The sequence below is a fragment of the Lissotriton vulgaris genome, chromosome 7, assembly GCF_964263255.1.
Source record: "Lissotriton vulgaris chromosome 7, aLisVul1.2, whole genome shotgun sequence".
In the NCBI taxonomy this organism is placed as follows: Eukaryota; Metazoa; Chordata; class Amphibia; order Caudata; family Salamandridae; genus Lissotriton; species Lissotriton vulgaris.
The window spans coordinates 1190160034-1190181387 of NC_141695.1; the positions used below are offsets into that span (position 1 = coordinate 1190160034).

Consider the following 21354-nt stretch of genomic DNA (forward strand, 5'->3'; position numbering starts at 1 on the left):
ACCGTTACTTATGCCTAGGACTGAATATGGCAAGTTAAGGCAATGAACTTCAAGTCTTTGTTTGGCAGAGAACATTCCATTTGTCAGTGACAATCATCGCACCTAAGAACACTGTCTTCTGTGGGATGAATCATTAGTGTCTTGTTTGCGATTTCCAGGACTGACAATTATCATACTGGGGTTCAAACTGCTTGCTGGACTTGAATGAAAGCGGATGCCCACATTAATGGGGCCTTGAACTTTTAATGAATCCCATGCACCAAGAAACCTGGGTGTATCTGATGACTAGAAGTCTCTCGATGATGAATTCAAGAATTTCCTGAAAAGTTGACCTATGAAAACACTGCTTCTTCAGGAATTAGATGAACCTGCATAGATGTATTTATTTGATATTTTTATAGCATAACTGCCATCTGACTGCATTTGCACTCTTTACTATTTTAATAAACCATTGCAGGAAAATATAAACTATACATGTAAGCGTAGCAATTGTTAAGATATGAGATTGGGGGTTTGGCAGTGATTGGTGTGTTATGTAAAAAAGTTAGGGGGTTGAGTACAAGCAGGGCAGTTGATTCAGTGATGGGTACAATTGTGGAAATCTCCTTCAGGATCATATATATGTCATGAGCACTGAACCCTCCTGCCCTTGTGCAGGATCCTAGGGTGTTTTATTAAAAATATTTTATTTTCTAAAAATTAATATTCATGGGAAAGTCTCTTCAGTATAAAGGTATGCCTTGATTAAAGAAATCAGTGCATCTTTTTAATTTTGAAAAAGAAGCCAGTCAAACCAAATAGTCACAACTTTAGTAACAAGCATTTGCAATGCAATACGTCTCGCATTTCCAAAAGTTTGAGCTATTGACATTGTAAAGGACAATTACTTTTATTTATGTTTTGGTTTTTAAAATCTAAATAAAAGACACTGTCATTTACAATGCCAATAGCTTCAACTCATGTGAATGAGAGACCTATTGCATTGCAAATGCTGGTTTCATCCCAGCTACTTGGCGCTGCACTGCATGGGAATTCCTACTTGGAGACTGAAGATGCTGTCCAGAACTGCCCATTCCTTCCTGACTTCAGTGACCGCAAATTATCAATCTTGTTGTCACAATTAAAACTCATCCATTCTGGGTGCTTTATTTGATTTTTCAAAGGTCTCTGTTAATCCAAATCTCTACATATATGCAGAGGCAAATTATTTCACAAAAAGACTGACCAAGACCAGCTTCTCAGTGGTCAAGAAGGAGCCTGCGCCAGACAGGGTCTCCCTTTCGTGGCCAGTGCAGCCAAAAACACAGTGAAAGAAAAGAACCACCGTTCTTCGAACACAGGACATAATGTTTTCATTCCTAGTGATTTAATATCTTTGGCAGTCTTTAGAAAAAGAAGAGGGAAAACAACGGTCTACTTGGCCACAACTCTGACAAAGAAGAAGCTCCACCCTTACCACGGTCTATGCATGCGAATCCTACTGCCACTGGGTGTGTGCACCACAGTAACCAGAAAAGTCATTCTTTTGCCAACTTCGGCCATATATATACACCGGACTAGGTTTCGAATTATTAGTCTGAATGAACAATCATCCCAAAACAAGGGGCGAATGAATGGCACTGCTTGGTGCCTTAGTCCAGCATGCCGCATTGTACCCATGCCAGGTAGTAAATTATACTACGGCGCGCTTGCTATGAACTTGTAACAAAAAAGACAAATCTGATAAACTACTAGCCGCAGATTCCTTCACGTAGTATATCCCCAGCCGTGAGAGTGGATCCAGAAACCTTTTTCCCACAGCATCCCTGCCCGCCGGGGGCGGGCCGACATCACGCGACTACGCCCAGGCGTCGCCCGCGCACGTTACGTCAGCGAGTTCACATACAACTCACCCCAGCGTGCCTACGCCAGTTTTTTCCTTTTCCGTGTGCAACGCTGATTGGGTCTTTGCTACGGGGATGTTTCGGGCCCTTTTTTCTCCATTTCTTTTGGTGGAACAGTGTGCAAATGCCTTCGGGCTTCAAAACTTGTACGTTTTGTGTGCTTCTTATGTTGGCGACAGACCCGCACCTCATTTGTATGTGGTGTTTGGGGGAGGATCACAGCCCCACTGACTGTGAGGCCTGTCAAGAGTTGAAGTCGCAGCGGGAGTACCAAATGAAACTTCTCTCGAAGCGTCTCTCCAGATCGACGTCCTCCCCGCGGTTCAATGTCACGTGAGCGTCGCTCCCCGGTGGGTAAGTGTTGCGGTTTGTACCCGGTTTCAGGCCTGCCGGGGGCGTGGACTCTCCACGGGTGATGCAGCCCTGCGTGTCGTCCTTTTCACCGTTTCCCGGTGTTGGGGCATCGAGAGTCCAAATGGAGACCTACGTGGCGGCTTTGCAAGCCTCGCTGGCGTCTCCCCCTCCTGGGGCATCGGCTACCCCTCGCCTTGCCGCCGGAGGCTCCGGCGCCTACTGGTTCGGATCCAGGCTTGGAGGATGTGGTGCTGTTGGGGTGGGACTACTCTGGGGCACCTCCTTCAGGCCACGGCGTCTCTGCCTTGCCGCAAACTCCTGCGGGAGTACCTGTGGTGTCGCGGGAGGTAGCCGGGGCTCGGGTCGCATCCCGAGCCCCTCTCGGTCCTTTGACAAGGTGGTCCTGTCTAAGGTGGAGGTGACGCCGCTACGGCGCCAGCAGCAGCGGTACCATGCGGAGCCACAGGGGTCGGTAAATAAATTGTAAGTTGATACTTGTATAGCGCACTACTCACCCACAAGGGTCTCAAGGCGCTTGTACGAATACCGCTGTGGAACCCATCCTGGCTTTCCGTGTGAGGCGTCCACTCCTAGGCGCCCCCAAGGTGGAGGCCCGGCATCCTTAGCGTTGTGGGGGCCGTTGTGGAGATTAAGTAAGCTATTGCCCAGAGTTGCAGAGTGGGACTCCATGTTTGGAATGGGCACCGAGGCGAGAATTATCAGGTCCGTGGAATTTTGAGCCCAAGACCCGCCGAGGCGGGGAATTGAACCCTGGTCCCGAGCTAGACCTCTGCATCAGGGTCTGCCGCTCTAACCATTGAGCCACACTTCTCCACACCCTCCTCGTCCCGCTCTGGGTCGTGGTTGGGTGCGGACCCCTTGCTAGTCCCCTCTTGTCCCTCCCCACAGGCGGCTACCTCGACTTAGGGCGAGTCGGAGATTGAGTCGTCCCCGGCACCGCCTCATGGGTTACAGAGCGATCTACACCTCATTCTGGGTCGCTGCTAGCGGAGGGCTGCGTACCGCTCCCCAGACCCGTCGCATTTCTCCGCGCAGTTGGCACCTTGACGGGGGTCAGGTCGGCGCCGTTGCGGCGCCGCCCCAGGGCCGGTTCGACTCCAGCTCCGCTCAGGTCTCCGATGCGGGCTGACATGGAGGAACTTTGTTCGGCGACACCGGATGGTGCCGACAACCTGGGGGTGTTGTACCGCAAATTCGTCTTCGGACGCTCCTTTTCCGGAGCTTGCTGTATTTTGGCGTCATCCTCCCCGGAGACTGGTCGCCGTGTGGTGTCTTTTTCACCTGCGTCTAAGGGCGGCTCCCCGCTCTTCCTGAGGCAGAGGTGTTCGTTGGAAGAGCAGCAGGTCCCTCATTCTGACTTTCAGGTCTGGCCTTTGCCCATCCTACTTGGCCTTAGTTTGCAGCCGTTGCCCACGGAGGAGCTACTGTCCCCACCGCGGGCCCCACGGAGGCAGGTGCGGCCTTCGCTCATGCTTTGTCCACGGCTGTGGGCATCCTGCGTATGGGTGACCCGGTGGCTCACTTCCCGGCGGACCATCTGTTCGAGGTCCTCCCCCAGGGCTCTGGTGGGAGGGAAATCTTTCTTCCCTTTTGAAGGTTCCCTCCTTTCTTCCTTGACAGGGGCTTGAAGGCGTCCTGCTTCAGGGGACCCAGTGCCTCAGCATCTTCTGCACCAGCACCTCCCGGCGCCACGTGACCTGGCGTGCCTTTGCCTCCACCCCTCTGCCTCCAGTCCTCTTTTGCGTACTGCATTTTCCTCCCTACCGCCGCTGTTGACTCCGCCATCATGAGAGACCCGCTGGTTGGACTCTTGGGGGCGCAACATGTTTGCCTCGACCAGCGTTGCCCTGCGGGCCCTGAACACCTTGTGTGTGCTGGCTCGGGCCTCTGCCTGTTTGTGGGACTCGTCTGAGTCTCTGGGATCACCAACATTCCAGGAGGGGGGCAGGTGGACTTATGGCATCATGCGTTGGATGGCCGTGAGCTTGCGGCGATTATTCTCCGTTCCGCTCTGGACATCTCAGAGGTGCTAGGCAGGGCCATGACTTCCTTGGTCGCTCCATCGCCATGCTTGGCTTTGGGATGGAGTATTCCCTGAGAATATTCGGGAGCAACTCATCGACCTTCTGTTTGATGGTAGTCTGTTCCATGCCTCGGCCGACTCTGCCATCCAGAGGCTCTTGACAGGGTTCTGTACTCCTCCTCCTCACACTCCTCCTCCTCCTCCTCCGTCCCCTCCTCAGTGACTCCTGAGTTGGATTGATTCTGGGCATTTTTAGGCCAGTGGTTCTGGCTGTGGTGTGTGTTCTGCCCATTTGTGTCCTTCCTTGGGCCTTTGGCGTTGTTGGCTGCTGGACGGCCCTTTTGTTGATTGTGTTGCAATTGTTGCGCAGACTTGGCCCTGAGATTAGTTCATCTGATTGCTTGTGCTGCTTGTCAAGCCTGTTGCGGGGGTGTTTTTTCTCCGTGCCTCTTTTTGTTTTTTCTCTGCTGCGGAAGTTTTTCCAAAGAGGGTTCCTATATTTGGGACTTATTGTGCCCTAGGTGGCTTTTATATGGCTTGCACTCTGCTGGAGGGTTCTGGTTGCCTAAGGGGTGTCTGTTCTCCAAGGCGTTGTGTGGGTTGCTTTGCGCAAGGAGGTCATGTGTGCGGCCACTCGTGTGGTGTGCCCAGGCATCTCCTCCTCTCCCTGCTCCTGCCCTGAGGTATGGGATGATCCTATGTTCTCCCTTGCCAGGTGACGCCTCCTGGGGCCTCGGGCGCTTCTTATTCTTCCTTCTGGCGGCTTTGCCTGCCAGCACTGTTCTGGCTGGCAGGTTGTCTCCACATGGAGTGGGTTTCCTTCTTTCCCTCGCTTCCTTGGATCTTCTAGGCTTCTTCTAATTCTTCCTCCCTCCTGTCTTGGCATTGGGTGGAAGATGTGTTACCTTGTGGGGCAGTGGGGTGCTCGGCCTCTCCAGCCTTTAACCTTGGTCTTGCAGCTTGAATCTTTCTGGATTCACTATGCTGTGCATTATTCCACGGTCTAGTGGTTGGGTCCGGAATCGTAGTCATTTATCTTTTTTTCTTTTTTCGTAGCCCAGGTGGGCGTCGAAGTCTCCACCTTTTGGTGTCCTTCCCGTGACGTTGGCATGCTTCCTGCGGAAGCTCCCACCCTTGGGCGCCATCTTCAGATTCCTTTTTCCGCTGTTGGGTCTGGATCGTTCAGGTTTGGTGGGGGGGGGGGGGGGGGGGGGGGTTGCTTTCTTTGCCCCAGTATTAGAACTTTCATAGATTCCCATGCTTTTGTATCATTCCCCGTCGTCGGAATGGGAGTCTCTGTAACAAAAATAACATAGCAGTAGGTACAAAAGAAAAAGGCCTAGGCCTCATTCACTTTTGTATTATATCCGCCTCTTTTTGTATAAGAGACCAAACTTAGGCATCAGCCAATCAGAAGAGCCTCACCCCTTAGAACCCTCCTGAAGGAACCTCAGATTTTCTACCGCACGTTGTGCTTAGGGAGTCTCCTTTGAGCTCTGCTCAACCTCTACTCTTCAGAAGTTTTTCTTCAGAATTTTTCTAAAGGATTGTTAGCTGTTCCATCCAGGATGTCTGAGAAGGAAAAGAAGGCCCTTTTCAAGCCATGTTCCACCTGTGGCAAGAAAAGGCTTTTTGTTGAGGATAAGCATAAAAATTGCATCTACTGCCTCTATCCTGATCATAAGGCTGCGGACTGCAAGATCTGCCGTACCTTTTCAACCACGACCCTCAGGGATCGTGAGGGTAGGCTTCTTACCTGGCTCCAGAAGTTGAAGTCTAGAAAAGACAGTCTCCAGTGACAGTGAGGGACCTTCATCAGCGTCATCTTCTAGAAGGTCTGGGGTTCCCCTTCTTCTTTGGAGCATCCTTCTAAGGCCTCAAAAAAGACCCCCAGAGAGTCTGAGAGCCAAGGTCCAGTCGAATCTCCTCACCATAGTGAAAAGGAGAGGGTGGGACCATCTATGCCTTCTTCGGGGATGAAGACTGATCAAGCCTTCAAAAAACCTTCTTCGGCGAAGGAATTGAAGCCTTCACATAAAATGGTACCGTCGACGGGACAATATACGTCGACGGGAGTGTCGACGAGGAAGGAGTTGTCGACCACAGTGACAGCATCGTCTACGAGGATGTCGACGATGGCAGCAACGTCGCAACAACAGTGACGACAAAGGGTTCGTCGACGGTGTCGTCGTCAAAAGCTTCGATGACAACATTGGCGACGACGAAAGCAGGAGCGTCGACTGTCTCGTCGTCTACGGCATCAACGCCCATCTCGTCGTTGAGTGTTCTTTCGTCGACTACTTTTATTCCGTCGACGACACCGACAATTTTAACACCATTGTCGATTGGATCGTCGACGATTTTGTCGTCTGAGGAGAGGATTACCATCTCTATGACAAGGATTACTCTGGACATGACTTCTCCTAGGAGAGTTACCCCCTTGCCTCCAGCTCTGCTTATAGAGGAGGACTAGGATGAGTCAGAAGATGACGGACAGGACTCGTATGCTATGCGAACAGTCCTTCCCAGCTTTTGTTGAAATGCAGGAGACAGATTCTGACAGAGTACAACCAGGAATGTGGTTATCACCATAATCATTCTACCCAGCCACAACAGTACTCGAGACAGGACATGGTGTCCGTACCATCATCATTATTGCAGGACCTTCACAATATGCTGCAAGACTATAAGTCAAGATGTTTACAACCTGCTGCTGTTCCGACTGTGCTGGCCTTGTATGTCACTGCGGCTCCACCAATGGCTACTCCAGAAATGCAGGCTCAGGTGTGATCTCGGCCACAAACACCAGTTCCAAAGGAGTCTTCGATGCCATTGGACACCCATGATGATTGATCGGATGAAGATGAACATTTTGATGAAAGGCCTGGTCAAAATGTGGAATGGGATGAATATGTCATCCCAGACCCAGCATTTCCATGTCCAGATCCGGTGGACTCCCCGCCAGCGGATATAGGGGGTTTTCACAAACTAATGGCGAGAGCGGCTTGCAGATTCAAACTGCCTATGCCTTCTGTGGCCACCGAATGTTTCTTATATGATTTTAAGGAACCTTATAAGAAGACAACAAGATCTAACCTATTGTCCAACATCTTTGGGAGGAAGGCCTTAAGGCAATGAAAAATCCAGTGACGGTGGTCCCTGTACTACTGTGCCTCGACAAAAAGTACAAAGCGCCTGAAGATTGTCCGGCTTCTTTGGCGGGACACCCGAGACCGGACTCCGTGATCTCACAAGCGTCACAAAGGAAGTCTTGCAACCCCTCAGCTCCTTTGACAACTCCTCCGGATAAAGAGGGCAAGAGATTTGACAACGCCGGAAAGAGGTTTTCTTCAATGGCGAGTCTTTTAGTGCTAGCTGCAAATGCCATGGCGATATTGGGCAGGTACAATCGCCAACTTTGGTGTGATATTTCGCTACACTTAGATTAACTTCCTCCAGAGTCCAAGACAGAGGCAAAAAAGATCTTGCAAGAAGGGGAAGCAACGTCAATGGAGGTCATAGACTGTGCCATGGATATTGCCACAACAGCTTTTCGTTTTTTGGCTGGAGCAGCAGTCCTTCGTCGCCAGGGATGGCTTAAGGTGACCTGGTTAAGGCCCGAAATCCAAAATAAGATCTTGGATTTACCTTTTGATGGAGAAGCTTTATTTGGTAAGCTGATTGACACCCTCCAAGATTTTAAAAAAGATTCTGAGACTGCGAAGTCTCTAGGTACGCTTCAGTACCGCAAAGCTCCTTTTAGGGGTTCCAAAGGCAAGAGCACCACCTACAAAGGCTCTTATCAACAGAAAAGGTACTCCACATATGGCTCAGGTTCAAAACAGTACCGCCAACCGTACCAGCAAAGGCAAGGTCAGTCTTCAAATTTCTCAAGGCCTAACAGAGGGAAGCAAGCTCGCCAAGGACGTGATGCGTCCAAGAGACAATAGTGGCCTCCTGGCTCTTCCTACTGTACCCACCTCTGCAAATTCATCAGTAGGAGGCAGGGTGTTACAACACCTTCGGAATTGTTCCAAGATAACACCAGACCAATGGTGCTAAACATCATTCGAAAGGGCCATACTTTGGAATTCACGTAAATCCCACCATCCAAGCCCCCTGCTTCCATTCCATCACAATTTCTGCGTCTTCTGCGGCTCGAGGTTCATCAGATGCTCCTGAAAGGAGCGATAGAGCCGGTCCCCTCCGCCCAAAAAGGAGAAGGATTCTATCCCAGGTTCTTCCTGGTAAGGAAGACTCTAGAGAAATGGCGCTCAATTTTAGATCTCGGGGAGCTCAACACCTATCTCAGATCCCCATCTTTCCGGATGGTCTCTCTTCAAGACATTCTGCGTCTTGTCAATCCAGGGGATTTCATGGCCACGCTCAATCTCGAAGATGCGTACTTTCATGTGCCGATTCACCCAAGACACAGGTTTCTACGATTCACAGTAGCCAAGAGCCACTTTCAATTCAGGGTTTTACCCTTTGGACTTTGCTCAGCTTGAGAATCTTCACGAAGGGGCTGGCATCAGTAGCTGCGTTTCTACGGAAGAATCACTTTCAGGTCTTCCCTTACCTGGACGATTGGTTGCTTAAAGCGCCGTCCATGGAGGCTGCAAGGGAAGCGGTTAACGCATGCACAAACCTTTTCCAGAATTTGGGTCTCACTCTGAACAAGGAGAAATCATCTCTGGTTCTGTCCAGGACAGCACGCTTCCTGGGGGCCATCTTGTACTCTAATCTCAAAAAAGCTTTCCCAACCTTGGAGAGGCAAGAAAAACTGCAGACCATGGTGCTAGACTTACGAAAAAGGTGTTTTTCAGTACGCCGTTAACAAATCCCTTCTGGGGGTAATTTCTTCACGCATTCCTCTAATTCCACACTGCAGATTAAGGATGCGTCCTCTTCAAGGGCAACTGGACATCATATGGAAACAGGTTCACGGGTCGTTCGACAAGGTGACAGTCACCGCGGCAATGAAAAAAGCTGCCGTGTGGTGGACAAAGCAGGAGAACTTGTCCCAAGTTCTATCCTTCGTAAGCGATCCATCTCCTCAGGTTGTGACGGATGCGTCATTGGACGGTTGAAGAGCAGTACTGCAGGACCTGCTTGTCAGTGGGCATTGGTCTCCTCAGAATCGTCGGCTCCACATCAATCTCTTGGAGTTCAGGGCAATCAAACTGGCTCTTCAGGCTTTTCTCCCTCGCCTAAGAGGTTCAAAAGTTCTCCTCCGGACGGACAACACCACAGCCATGCATTACGTGAACAAGGAAGGGGGAACCAGGTCTCTCCCATCATGGGATTTCGCTGCAGGCGGAACACCTGCCAGGAGTCTTAAACAAAAATGCTGACAGACTAAGCAGGTCATCCTCAGTCAGTCACGAGTGGGAACTGAACCAGCAAGTTCTGGACGAGGTCTTTCGACAGTGGGGCAAGCCTGCGCTAGATCTATTTGCCACACCGACCAACAAGAAATGCTGGTCTTATGCAAGCAGGCTTCACCATCAAGGATCATTAGGGAATGCACTTTTGATAGCCTGGTCAGGGCCATTTGTCTCCGCCTTTCACCCCCATTCCACTGATCCAGAGGCTTATCAAGAAGATCAAGGTAGAACCATGCAAAATGATCTTGATAGCCCCTGCTTGGGCAAGACCGTTCTGGTTCACGGAACTCCACCTTTTATCGCTGGTTCCCCCTCTTCCCTGGCGAACAATTCCAGATCTTCTCACAATGTCCGAAGGGCAAATTTGGCATCCGGATCCAGTGTCATTGCACTTGACAGCATGGCTCCTGAGCAGCAAGAGTTTATGAACCTTCCCATCTCAAATGAAATAAAGGAAGTACTCTCCCAGGCTAGAGCCCCTTCCACAAACAAGACTTACCGTCTCAAATGGAAAATATTTTGCATTTGGTGCAGGAAAGAGGATGTTGACCCCTTCTCTTCACAAGCTCATCAAATTCTGCCTTCTCTTTTATCCCTGGCTAAGTCTGGGCTGGCCCATTCATCCATAAAAGTTCATTTGGCAGCGATTTCTAGGTACAGACGTTCAGCGTCTGGACCTTCTCTTTGGTCTTCCAGGATAATAAAACAGTTTCTCAAAGGATTTTTCTGTGTGTATCCCCCGGTGAGGCCTCCGCCTCCTATGTGGCAATTGAATTTGGTCCTCGCACAGCTCATGAAGGGCCCCTTTGAACCAATACATCGCTCAGATATAAAATTCCTTTAATGGAAGTTGGCTCTCCTTCTTGCCCTCACATCAGCAAGACGCATTGGGGAATTGCAGGCGCTCGCAATCAAATAGCCGTTTCTCCAATTAAAAAAAAATACAGTAATCTTACGGACTAATCCAAAGTTCATACCCAATGTGCCCTCGGATTTCCACTTGCATGAACGTGTTATTCTTAAAGCTTTCTTTCCGCACCCTACTTCACCAGCGGAGAGGTCGATACATTCTCTGGATGCTTGAAATTTACTTGGATTGCACCAAAGGATTCCGTAAATCCTCCCAATTATTTATTGCTTTTGGTGGTCCTTAGAAGGGCCTCCCTCTTTCAAAGCAAGGTATTGCAAGGTGGATTACTAGTGCCATTGTACATTGTCATAATACAGCGGGAAAGCGCTGACCAGCAGGGTTAGAGCACATTCCACAAGATCGGTGGCTTCTTCAATAGCTCTCTTCGCGGGAGTGCACATCAAAGACATTTGCAGAGCTGCGACTTGGAGCAACGTGCACACCTTTACAAAGCATTACTGCTTGGATTCCTTGCAACAGGAAGATACGGTGGTGGGCCAGGCGGTCCTGAGGAACCTCTTCCACTAATTGGTGAGCTTTCCTGGTCTATCCCACCTTCCTTTTATTCTGCACATTTTGGTTTTCATGTAATGATGATTATTGCAATGTTTATTTATGCCACAAAATGTGCTTGTGGATGACTGCTTGCTACTCTAATACAAAAGCATGGTAATCAATGAAAGTTCCAATACTGGGGCAAGAAAACAAGATACTTACCTGCAACTCTGGTTCCCCAGTATTGGTAACTTTCATAGATTCCCATGCGCCCACCCACCTCTCCGAGGTATGCTCAGCCTTCTGCAGATATGGTGACTTTTAAACAACGGCTACGAAAATCGGAGGCTCTGAGGTTCCTTCAGGAGGGATACTAAGGGGTGAGGCTCTTCTGATTGGCTGATGCCTGATTTGGTCTCTTTTACAAAGAGGTGGATATGATACAAAAGGGAATGAGGCCTAGGCCTTTTTCTTTCTATTTTGTACCTACTGCTTTGTTATTTATGTTACCGAGACAGGTAAGTAACTTGTTTTCATCCCTGTCCTCCCTCCCTTACCTTCCTTCCATTGCTATCCTCTGATTAAGGGTCATCTGGCCATGTCTTGCCCTTGTCCCTTGTGGGTGGTTGCCCTCTATGTTGTGGTGGAGTGGAGGTTTGTTGTCCCTGTCGGTCTTGGGACTGGTCACATTCCTTGCTCAGGATGAGGGTGGTAGGTTTACTTTGTGTGCCATGACTTTTTTTTACTTTTCCTTCGGGGCACAAGGATGGGAGGCTGTATGTGCTGGCAGGGTGACTGCACAGGGTTCTGCTTCTTCTTCGTCTTCCTTTCCTGCCTTGGGTTCTGCGGTGTGACACTACTGGGGGTGGTGTTAGACAAAGTTTCTTTCCAAATGTTCTGCTTTTTGCACACTGTTCCCATGCTTCCACAGTTTTTTGTCAGGTGGTACTGCATTGTGTAGCGGAAAAGTTCTCCAAAGAAAACTGACGTAGGTGCAAAAGTTCTCCAAAGAAAACTGACGTAGGTGCGCCGGGGCAGGTCTTATGTGACCTCGCTGACGTCACGTTGCTGATGATGCCTGAGCGGAGTCGCGTGATGTCGTCCCACCCCCGGCACACAGGGATGCTGTGGCAAAAACATTTCCGGATCCAGTCTCACGCCTGGGGATATTCTACGTGAAGGAATCTGCTGCTAGAATAGTCTCTACCAGATACATCGTTACCGAAGGTAAATAACTCTTACTTAATGGTGTGTCCTCTGCATCTACACACAGGACTGGCTTTTTAAAAGGTAAAGGGTTCTCCCAGGTGTACAAGTTTCCGCTGCTTTATTTTCACAGAAAGGTGCATTCATTCTTTCAGGTGCAGCAGAAGTTTTTTCAGTCATCCTTGGAGTGGATGCTCTCACAAGATCCTTGAGAGTACTCTTCATGTGAAGAGAGAAACAAGCGCAGCCTTAATCGCTCTGAAAGGGAAAAAAAAAAGCCAGCACCATCTGTTTCCAATTAACGCGAATGCGAGCAACAATTTAATCACTCACCTAAGGTCTTGGATTGTATTACGTGCCTTTTCTGACAAAAGTATTTTCAGGAACTATGCTTTTTGTGAAGTGCTCTGCCTGTGGCAAGAAGGCCCATTCCAGCCCACATGGCTTGTGTGTGTAGTGAGCCTTCGGAAGGAGCTTTGTTACAGCCTCAGGCAGATGATGTTTAGGAGAACCCTGAAGAACAGGCAGAAAATCTGGCTGCATGGTCTACAGTAGAGACTCCAGGAGTTTATTTCAGAGAGGAGAACGTTGACCTTGTTTCCCAGGTGCTCTCATGCGGGAAAGTGCCCCTTTTTGTGATGGTCACCTCCACTTTTTGCCTGGTATTCAATGCAATTTTGACAAAGTGCATTGGGCTCCTGCTATCCATTTCCCCAGTTTCAGATCTCTTTCCTTAAATTGTATAATTGTTTCCCCAATTGGCAATACCATTAGCATCCCATGTTAGTCCTTAATAAGTGGTACCAATGGTACCTAGGGCAAGGAGATGTCTGTGGGTCAAAAAGAAATAAGGGGTCATCTGTGTATACTAGAGTGTGGCACAACCGACGAGAACTAAATCAAAGACTAGTGCAAAATGTGCAACAAACAGCACTCAATTCCTGAATTGGGATAAAAAATGCCCATCAGTTCCCACTCAGTACAGCCCTATTCATCATCTGGGCTCTCCATAACCCAGGAGTAAGTGTGGTCTGCCACTAGGTGTTATTATGACAGACAATCAACTCAAGATGAAGAAAGAGTTGTGTGATGGGTGGGACCGAAAAAATCAGTACATGAGGGTAACTGAATTGCAGTGCATAGATGTGTAATGAGAAGTAGTGAAGTGTTATAAAATTTAGTAGAAATTGAGTAGGGATAGACCATTTTAATGATTTCTCTCAATTTTCCCAACATTAAAAATGTGTAATAAACTGACAGATTTAACAAAATATCTGCATGCAAGTAGGGTCGACATGTTTCAGCATGTGTGGCTAGAGATACGCCACTCCTTTCTTCAGGACCATGATTTAATAGCTACTGCAATAATAATAAAAGATATCACCTGTAGTTTCAGGTCTTACTCAGTCTCCTCCAAAATGCTGAGGAAAAAGTTGCCCCCAAACAGGTCGTTGGGAGGATCTAGTGGTTGTAACGCACGCAGTGCAGAAAGAAATGGCATGGTGGAACATGAGGCACATGACAAGGGGAAAACCTCTAACGCCGTCATTGCCAACAGTGACCATCACCACAGATGCATCCCTGAAGGGATGGGGAGCTCATATGAAGAAACTCCGAGTGAGGGGCCTGTGGACACCAGTGGATGCGGGCAAATACATCAATTACCTGGAGTTGAATACCATCTTCCTCGTTATAAAGGCCTTCCAGACAAAACTGTACAACCAGAGAGTGTTGATCAAGACAGACAACACAACAGCGATGTTCTACATCAACAAGCAAGGGGGACACAATCAGCCCCGCTTTCAAAGCTAGCGCAGGAAATATGGGCATGGGCCATCCCTCAACATAGACCTGCTAGCCATACATCTACCAGGGAAGGACAACATAGAGGCAGCAACATGACACTGATACTGGTCGCACCGCAGTGGGCCAGGCAGATATGGTACTTTCAGATCATGGAGATGACAGAGTGCACCCCACAGATTCGGGAGAAGGAAAGACCTACTCTCCATGCAAAACGGAGAGGTGCTGCACCCAGAGCCAGAGAGCCTGAGCTTAGAAGCATGGCTCCTGAGGACATAGAGTTTGAGCATCTGAAACTGCCAGAGGGCCCCGAGGGTACTTCGGGAGGCAGGAAGACACAGCACACGAAGGTGCTATGTATCAAAATGGAAGAGATTTACACTGTGGTGCAGGAGAAAAAAACTTCACAACAAAATGCAAAAGGACTCAACAGTGCTAAGATACCTCACACACCTGCCCAACAAGATCCTAAGCTCATCCTCATTGAGAGTTCACTTGGCAGCAATAGTCGCTTACACAAGAGGAGAAACTTGTAGGAGTTTCTTCACATCACAAGTGATTAAGAGATTCATGGAAGGGGCAAAGAAAATCTCACCACCAAAGCGGGTGCCGCCGCCTGCATGAAACCTTAACCTAGTGCTAATGGAGCTCATGAAACACCCTTTCGAGCCAATCCATAGGACATCCCTAGAGATGCTGACCAAGAAAACAGCTTCTTGGTAGCAATCACCTCACTGCGCAGAGTAAGCGAGCTACAGGCACTAAAGCTACAGGAACCCTACATACAGATTCACAATGATAGGGTGGTAATGAGGACGGACCCACACTTCATGCCAAAGGTGGTGTCAAGGTTCCACATGAACCAGACCATACAAATACCTAGTTTCTTCCAGAAACCGGCCACAAGCTCTGAACAAGCTCTGCACACCCTAGACGCCAGAAGGGCGATCATGCACTACATTGAAAGAACAAAGGAACACAGGAAGACAAAGCAGTTCTTGGTGTCCTTCGCAAAGAGTTTCATGGGGAAACCAGTAACTAAAGGAACAATTGCGAGAAGGATCGCACAAACAATACAGTTCTGCCACAAGCAGGCAGGACAGGAACTGGAAGGAGGGACACATGCCCACTCTACCAGGAAAAAGGGATCTGCAATAGCCTTCCTAGCTAACACACCCATTCAGGACATATGCCTGGCGGCAACCTGGGCTTCAGTGACGCTTTCACGAAGCAATACTGTGTGGATATACAGATGAACAAGGAAGCACAAGTCGGACAAAAGGTGCTTCAGCACATATTTTATAACCAACGCTCATCTTCCACCCAGCCGCCACAAACATGAGAAACCGTTACAAAGTCTATGCACAACATAGTGAATCCAGAAAGATTTACGCTGCAAAACGAATAGTTTCTTACCTGTCGGTTTAGTTTTGCAGCTTGAAGATCTTTCTGGATTCACTAGCGAACCCACCCACCTCCGCCAGAAAGATGAGGCTTGAGAGAAAAGGAGGTTTAAACAAAGACAATACTTGGAAAAACAAACCTTAGAGGTTAAAGCGGTGAATAATGTAGTTGAACATTGCCATAACTTCGGTAACAGAACAAACACGAGAAAAAAGAATCCTAAGATGGTGCCCAAGAGTGGGAGCTTCCGCAGGAAGCATGCCGCGTCACCGGAAATGCACCAAAAGGCGGGACGTCGACGCCCACCTGGGCTACAAAAAAAAAACCAAAGAAAAGACTACGATTCCAGACCCAACCACAAGACCGCGGAATAATGCACAGCATAGTGAATCCAGAAAGATCTTCAAGCTGAAAAACTACACCGACAGGTAAGAAACTATTCGTTATCTGTTCTGGTTACTACCTTGAGTTCATAGACACTCCTCCAAAATTCCACGAAAGTCAGATAAACTTTCACCAGGTCACCTACACCTCCTCAAACAAGAGGTTAGGTCTCTGCTTCTAAAAGGGGCTACACAACCCGTGCCACCCCAACATCACTGGTCGGGCGTGTACTCATTTTACTTCCCAATTCCCCAAAAAGATGGTTTTCTCAGACCAATATTAGATCTCAGAGAACTCCATCTTTACATTCATTCAGATCATTTACACAGGGTAACACTTCAACTACTTCCTCTGCTCAAGAAAGGCGACTTTCTGTCTACTCGAGATTTAAAAGACTCCTATTTTCATATTCCAATCCACCCCGCTCATCGCAAATTCCTCAGGTTTGTGGTAGCGGGTCAACACTTAAGTTCAAGGTACTCCTATTTGGAGTCACCACGGCCCCCAGAGTCTTCACAAAGTGTCTGGCAGTAGTAGCTGCTCACCTAAGGAGAGAAAACATCCATGTCTTCCCATACTAGGACGACTGGCTCATCAAAGCCTGCACTTACCAACAATGTCTTCTGCACACTTTCAGAATGATTCAGTTACTACATCAACGGGATTCAGAATCAATGTGACAAAATTACATCTACAACCAGCCAATACTCAGGACTACCTAGGAGCCACGCTAGATATTCAAAAAGCTCATACCTTCCCCAGCGTGGCCAGAATTCAAAATATTCAGGCTTTAGTTATCCAGTTTCAACCCAATCATTGGATTCCAACTCAGGGTTATATGCAACTGATGGGAATTATGGCATCTTGCATCATAATAGTCTCAATGCCAGGATGCACGTGTCCAGTTCAAGAATACTTAGCCAGTTAGTGGAACCAGTTACAGGGTCTATTGACCAATCTAGTGTTGGTAAGGGGCTGTACTCATCGCTTTCAGCAGTGGTGGAAAATACATTTGTGAAAAGGACAGCCGTTCATAGACCCGGTTCCACAGATAATATTGACAGTGGACACGTCCCTCACTGACTGGTGAGCTAATCTACAACATCACACAGTGCAAGGCTTGTGGAGTCAACAGCAGAAGTGGCTCCAAACCAATCATCGTAACACCTCCCAGGAGTGAACAACCACATTGTGGATATCCTCAGCAGGCAGAGGCAGCGAATACACTAATGGTAACTCCACCCTCTGGTTCTCCTCCCATACTTTCAAAGTTGGAGAGTCCCTCACATAGACATGTTCGCTACATACCAAAACGCAAAATGCCAAAACTTCGCATCCAGATACCCACACCTGCTATCCTTGGCCAACGCACTATGGATTAACTGGTCAGGGATATTTGCCTACGCTTTTCCTCCTGTCCCACTCATTCCATTAGTGGTTCACAAGCTCAGGCAAGCGTCTTGCACTAATTTTAGTAGCTCTCACATGGGCATGTCAACCTTAGTTCACGACCCTGTTGGAGCTATCTCTGGTTCTGCATCAAAGTATTTTACTCCATTCTCCTCACACAGAGCCATGGAGAAATCAGACACCCAGATCCCAAACAGCTGAACCTCGCGATCTGGTTCCTGAAATCTTATAGTTTGGTTACTTGAACCTTCCACCAAAATTTAACATTCATTAGGAAGGCTACAAGACCTACTACAAGGGCCTGCTACGCAGCTAAGTGGAAGCAATTTGTTATTTATTGTGGTAACAATCATATCAAACCTCTTGATGCTTCCATACAAAACATCATCTGTTACACTTGCAACAGTCAGCGTTGGCTTGCACCTCCATCAGACTACACCTAGTGGCAATAGCACCATATCTACAAAATAGACAGCATTTGTCGTTCTTTAAGGTACCAGTGATCAAAGCCTTCATGTAAGGTCTAAAGAGTCACACCACCTAAACTTCCACCTGCTCCAGTGTGGAATCTTAATAGTCCTCGCAAGATTAATGGTCCCACCTTTTGAGCCCATGCACAAATATGAACCACGGTTCCTCTCCTGGAAAACCGCTTTCCTTATTACAATCACTTATTTAAGGAGAGTGAGTGAATTATAGGCATTAACCATACAAGAACCATTTTTCCAACTACACAGAGACAAAGTGGTTAGTCGTACCAATCCTAAATTTGTACATAAGGTAGTATCTGCATTTTACATAAATCAGTTGGTAGAATTACCCATATTCTTCCCTCAACCTGATTATGTGGCAGAACAAGCTTTACACACCTTAAATGTTAGGAAAGCACTCTTGTACTACATTGAAAGGACAATCTTTTCATAAAACAACTCTTTTGTTGCTTTTGTGCCACCACGCAAGGAAAATCTTATTTCCAAATCCGGTATTGCAAGGTGGATTAAGTGCATTCAAACCTGCTATGCAAGAGCAAAGACCACTCTAACTGTACCGCCAGCTCACATTCCACTCACAAGCTAGGGGCCGCTATGGCTTTTTTGGGAAACATTCCCATAGTTGACATTTGCAAAGCTGCAACATGGTCTACGCCACATACATTCACTCAACACTATTGTGTAGATGTGTTAGCGAGACAATAAGCCAATGTGGGTCAAGCAGTACTTGAGACACTATTTCAGACCACTACACCAGCTACAGGTTAGCCACCGCTTTGGAAGGATACTGCTGTTCGAGGCATGTGGGCTGCTGAATTCATATGTGTGCTTAGATCGCCGCCTAGTGTTGGGTCCGGATGATTGCACATTGTTGTCCTGGAAGAGTCTTCGAAGTATCACGAGATAGGTGGCTCCTCCCCTGGACTACAGTGCGCATGGGCATCCTCTCCATCCTCAGATTGTTTTTTTCCGCCATTGGGTTCGGATGTATATTTGTTAACTCAAGTTCGGAATCGATAGAAAACTTTATATTTGGCCAGAAGGCCTCTAGGTATCGTCGGTATTGTCTTTGCGATCGGTGCCGAGTACTCGTTCCAGCTCAATCCTCGAGCCGGACGTCAAGAAGAGCCGCGTGGCTATTCAGCACTAAAGGCCCGGTCGACACCAGAGGCCTTATTGACGATCGATGATGGAACGGAGCCCATTCAAGAGATGTCCCGTTTGCAACTCCAAGTATCCTCACATCAATGTCCACCCGGTGTGCAACAAGTGCCTGTCTCCGGATCACGATGAAGCCAGCTGTATGGCTTGTTCGCAGTTCCGATCCAAGGAAACACTTTGCCTTCGACGCGCGGCGCGGAAGGAAGCGCAGCAGACGGCACCTGACCCGGTGAACTACTTCGATGCTGAGGAAGATGAGGGAGTCTAGCAGGAGGTTCAAGGGAACCTGTCGGATCCTGCATCAGAGATTGACTCCAGTTAAGACGCAGATGTGGAAATGGTCGATAATAAAGACGTCATCGACGAGGTAGGAGACGACGATGAGGCCTTTGGGGCCGTGGAAGATAGCTCGAGCGAGGAGCTAGGCCTAACCGTTGGTATGGGGGCCGAGACTAAGACACTCTATAAGGCTCAGGTCGAGGGATCGCCACAAGGCCTTACCCAAGATCAAACGCATAGTTCTACAGCCTCGCTTCAAGGCCCGGCTACGGACAATTCAAAAGAGCCATCGGTTGATCGATCGAAACAAAAAACATCGGTGACTACAAAACCGAAAGCACCTGAAACAAAATCGAAACCAAAAGTACAACTTACTTTGGTCGGATCGAAGGCTTCTGATCCATCAACTCCGACTAAACAAAAGAGTGCTATCGACCCGGAGAGGTCGCTAAAGGGTGTCGAGCCGAAGACCGGGGCACCAAAGAAGGTGGTCAAGGACATCGACCCAAAAAAGTCTGCGCCGAAAACCGTAGACACAAACAAAGGACTCGAAACACAAAATGTTCTCGATCCTAAACGTCGACTCGACAAAGTAAAGGTCCGCAAAGACCTCGGGCCCAAAACAAGCAGTGGCTCTAAAGACCCCGTCGAGTCAACACAACCACCCGCCTCTTTTTCGAAGCAGGTGTCGGACTCGCTGCAGCGCATTAAGGAGAAAGCTATAGCTGTCGGACCGAAGGCCACTCCACCTCCAATGACAGTCAGTAAAACTACAAAGGTGTCGGCACCGATTAAGTTTATACTGCCGCCGCCGGTGACACCTAAGGCGTTCGCCCCTAAGACGGGCATTGAGGCTGCCAAGAAGGTGTCCATGGGGCAAAAGCATCAACAGCCTCTGCAGGAAGATCAGTCGAGGCAATTCATCGACGCTGAGACTGGTAGACTTTCCATTTACAAGCGAAAGATCGCCCCAGAACAGCCTATGGAGTCGTATAAAATTCCATTAAAGAAAAAAAGGGATTCTGCAACATCACCTCTTTTTTTTGAACCTCTACAACAATATGGACAAGAACCTGCTCCTTTTTCACCCACACATTCAGATGTGGATGTAGGGGATGGTGACAATGAGGATTACAGTTATCCTGTAGACACTGATCCAGAAGACCACACTGAACCCTGGACAGACACTGTTGACCCAGGGGAGCCACAAAATGCCCCTGACAGTCATATCTATGCTGTTAAAACCTCACCTACGGAAGACACGGCTGCGTTTAACGTGCTTATTGAGCGGGCAGCAAAAAATCACGATGTCCAGCTCCATGCTGACCCTATTGAAGAGGACTTTTTCTTTTGACACCTTCTCAACCTCAGAGAGAACTTGTCAAGACTCTACCCATGCTCAAAGGTGTCCTGAAACACGCTGGAGACATTTTTAAGGAGACCACAAGGGCAAGAGTGGTAAACCCCAGGATTGAAAAAAAATACAAGCCAGCACCTGTGAACCCTACATATATCAGGGGACTGTTGCCATTTGACTCTCTGGTTGTTTCAAATGCTCGTAAAAGAGAAAACTCGCAGACCACGGGTGATGCTCCTCCCCCTGACAAGGAATCTAAAGTGCTAGAAACCTCAGGGAAAAGGGTGGCAGCTCAAGCGGCCAATGTCTGGCAAATGCTAATACAAGAAGGGAAACTTATATCCAACGCATCTATTAAGTGTGCGCTAGACGCAGCAGACACTGCAGCCAGGGCTATTAATACAAGCGTTATGTTACGAAGACATGCCTGGCTGAGAATCTCCGGCTTCAAGCCTGAGATACAAACCACCATACTCAATCAGCCAGTTAACCCTGATTACTTATTTGGCCCAGAAGTGGACACCACCTTAGAAAAAATAAAAAAGGACACATAGACTGCAAAGTCTATGGGGGCTCTACAGTCGCAGCAGTTCAGGGGTGGTTCTTTTTGTCGCTCCAACAATAGAGGAGCTTCCAGAGGCCAGGTGTCCCAGCAGACCCAGTACAGTAAAGGAGCCACCCAGACCACCTACAACAAGAACAATAGGGGTGGCTATCGTGGAAACAGCACCAAGGGCAGAGGTCGTGGAAATAACCACTCCCGATCCTCCGCTCCTAACAAACAGT

At 48.3% G+C, this 21354-nt stretch overlaps 1 protein-coding gene across 2 annotated transcripts in view; it reads left to right on the plus strand.

Annotated features, from left to right (window-relative positions):
- Positions 1-21354, plus strand: part of FBRS (fibrosin) — a 457478-nt gene that overhangs the window by 264331 nt on the left and 171793 nt on the right. The window lies entirely within an intron of this gene.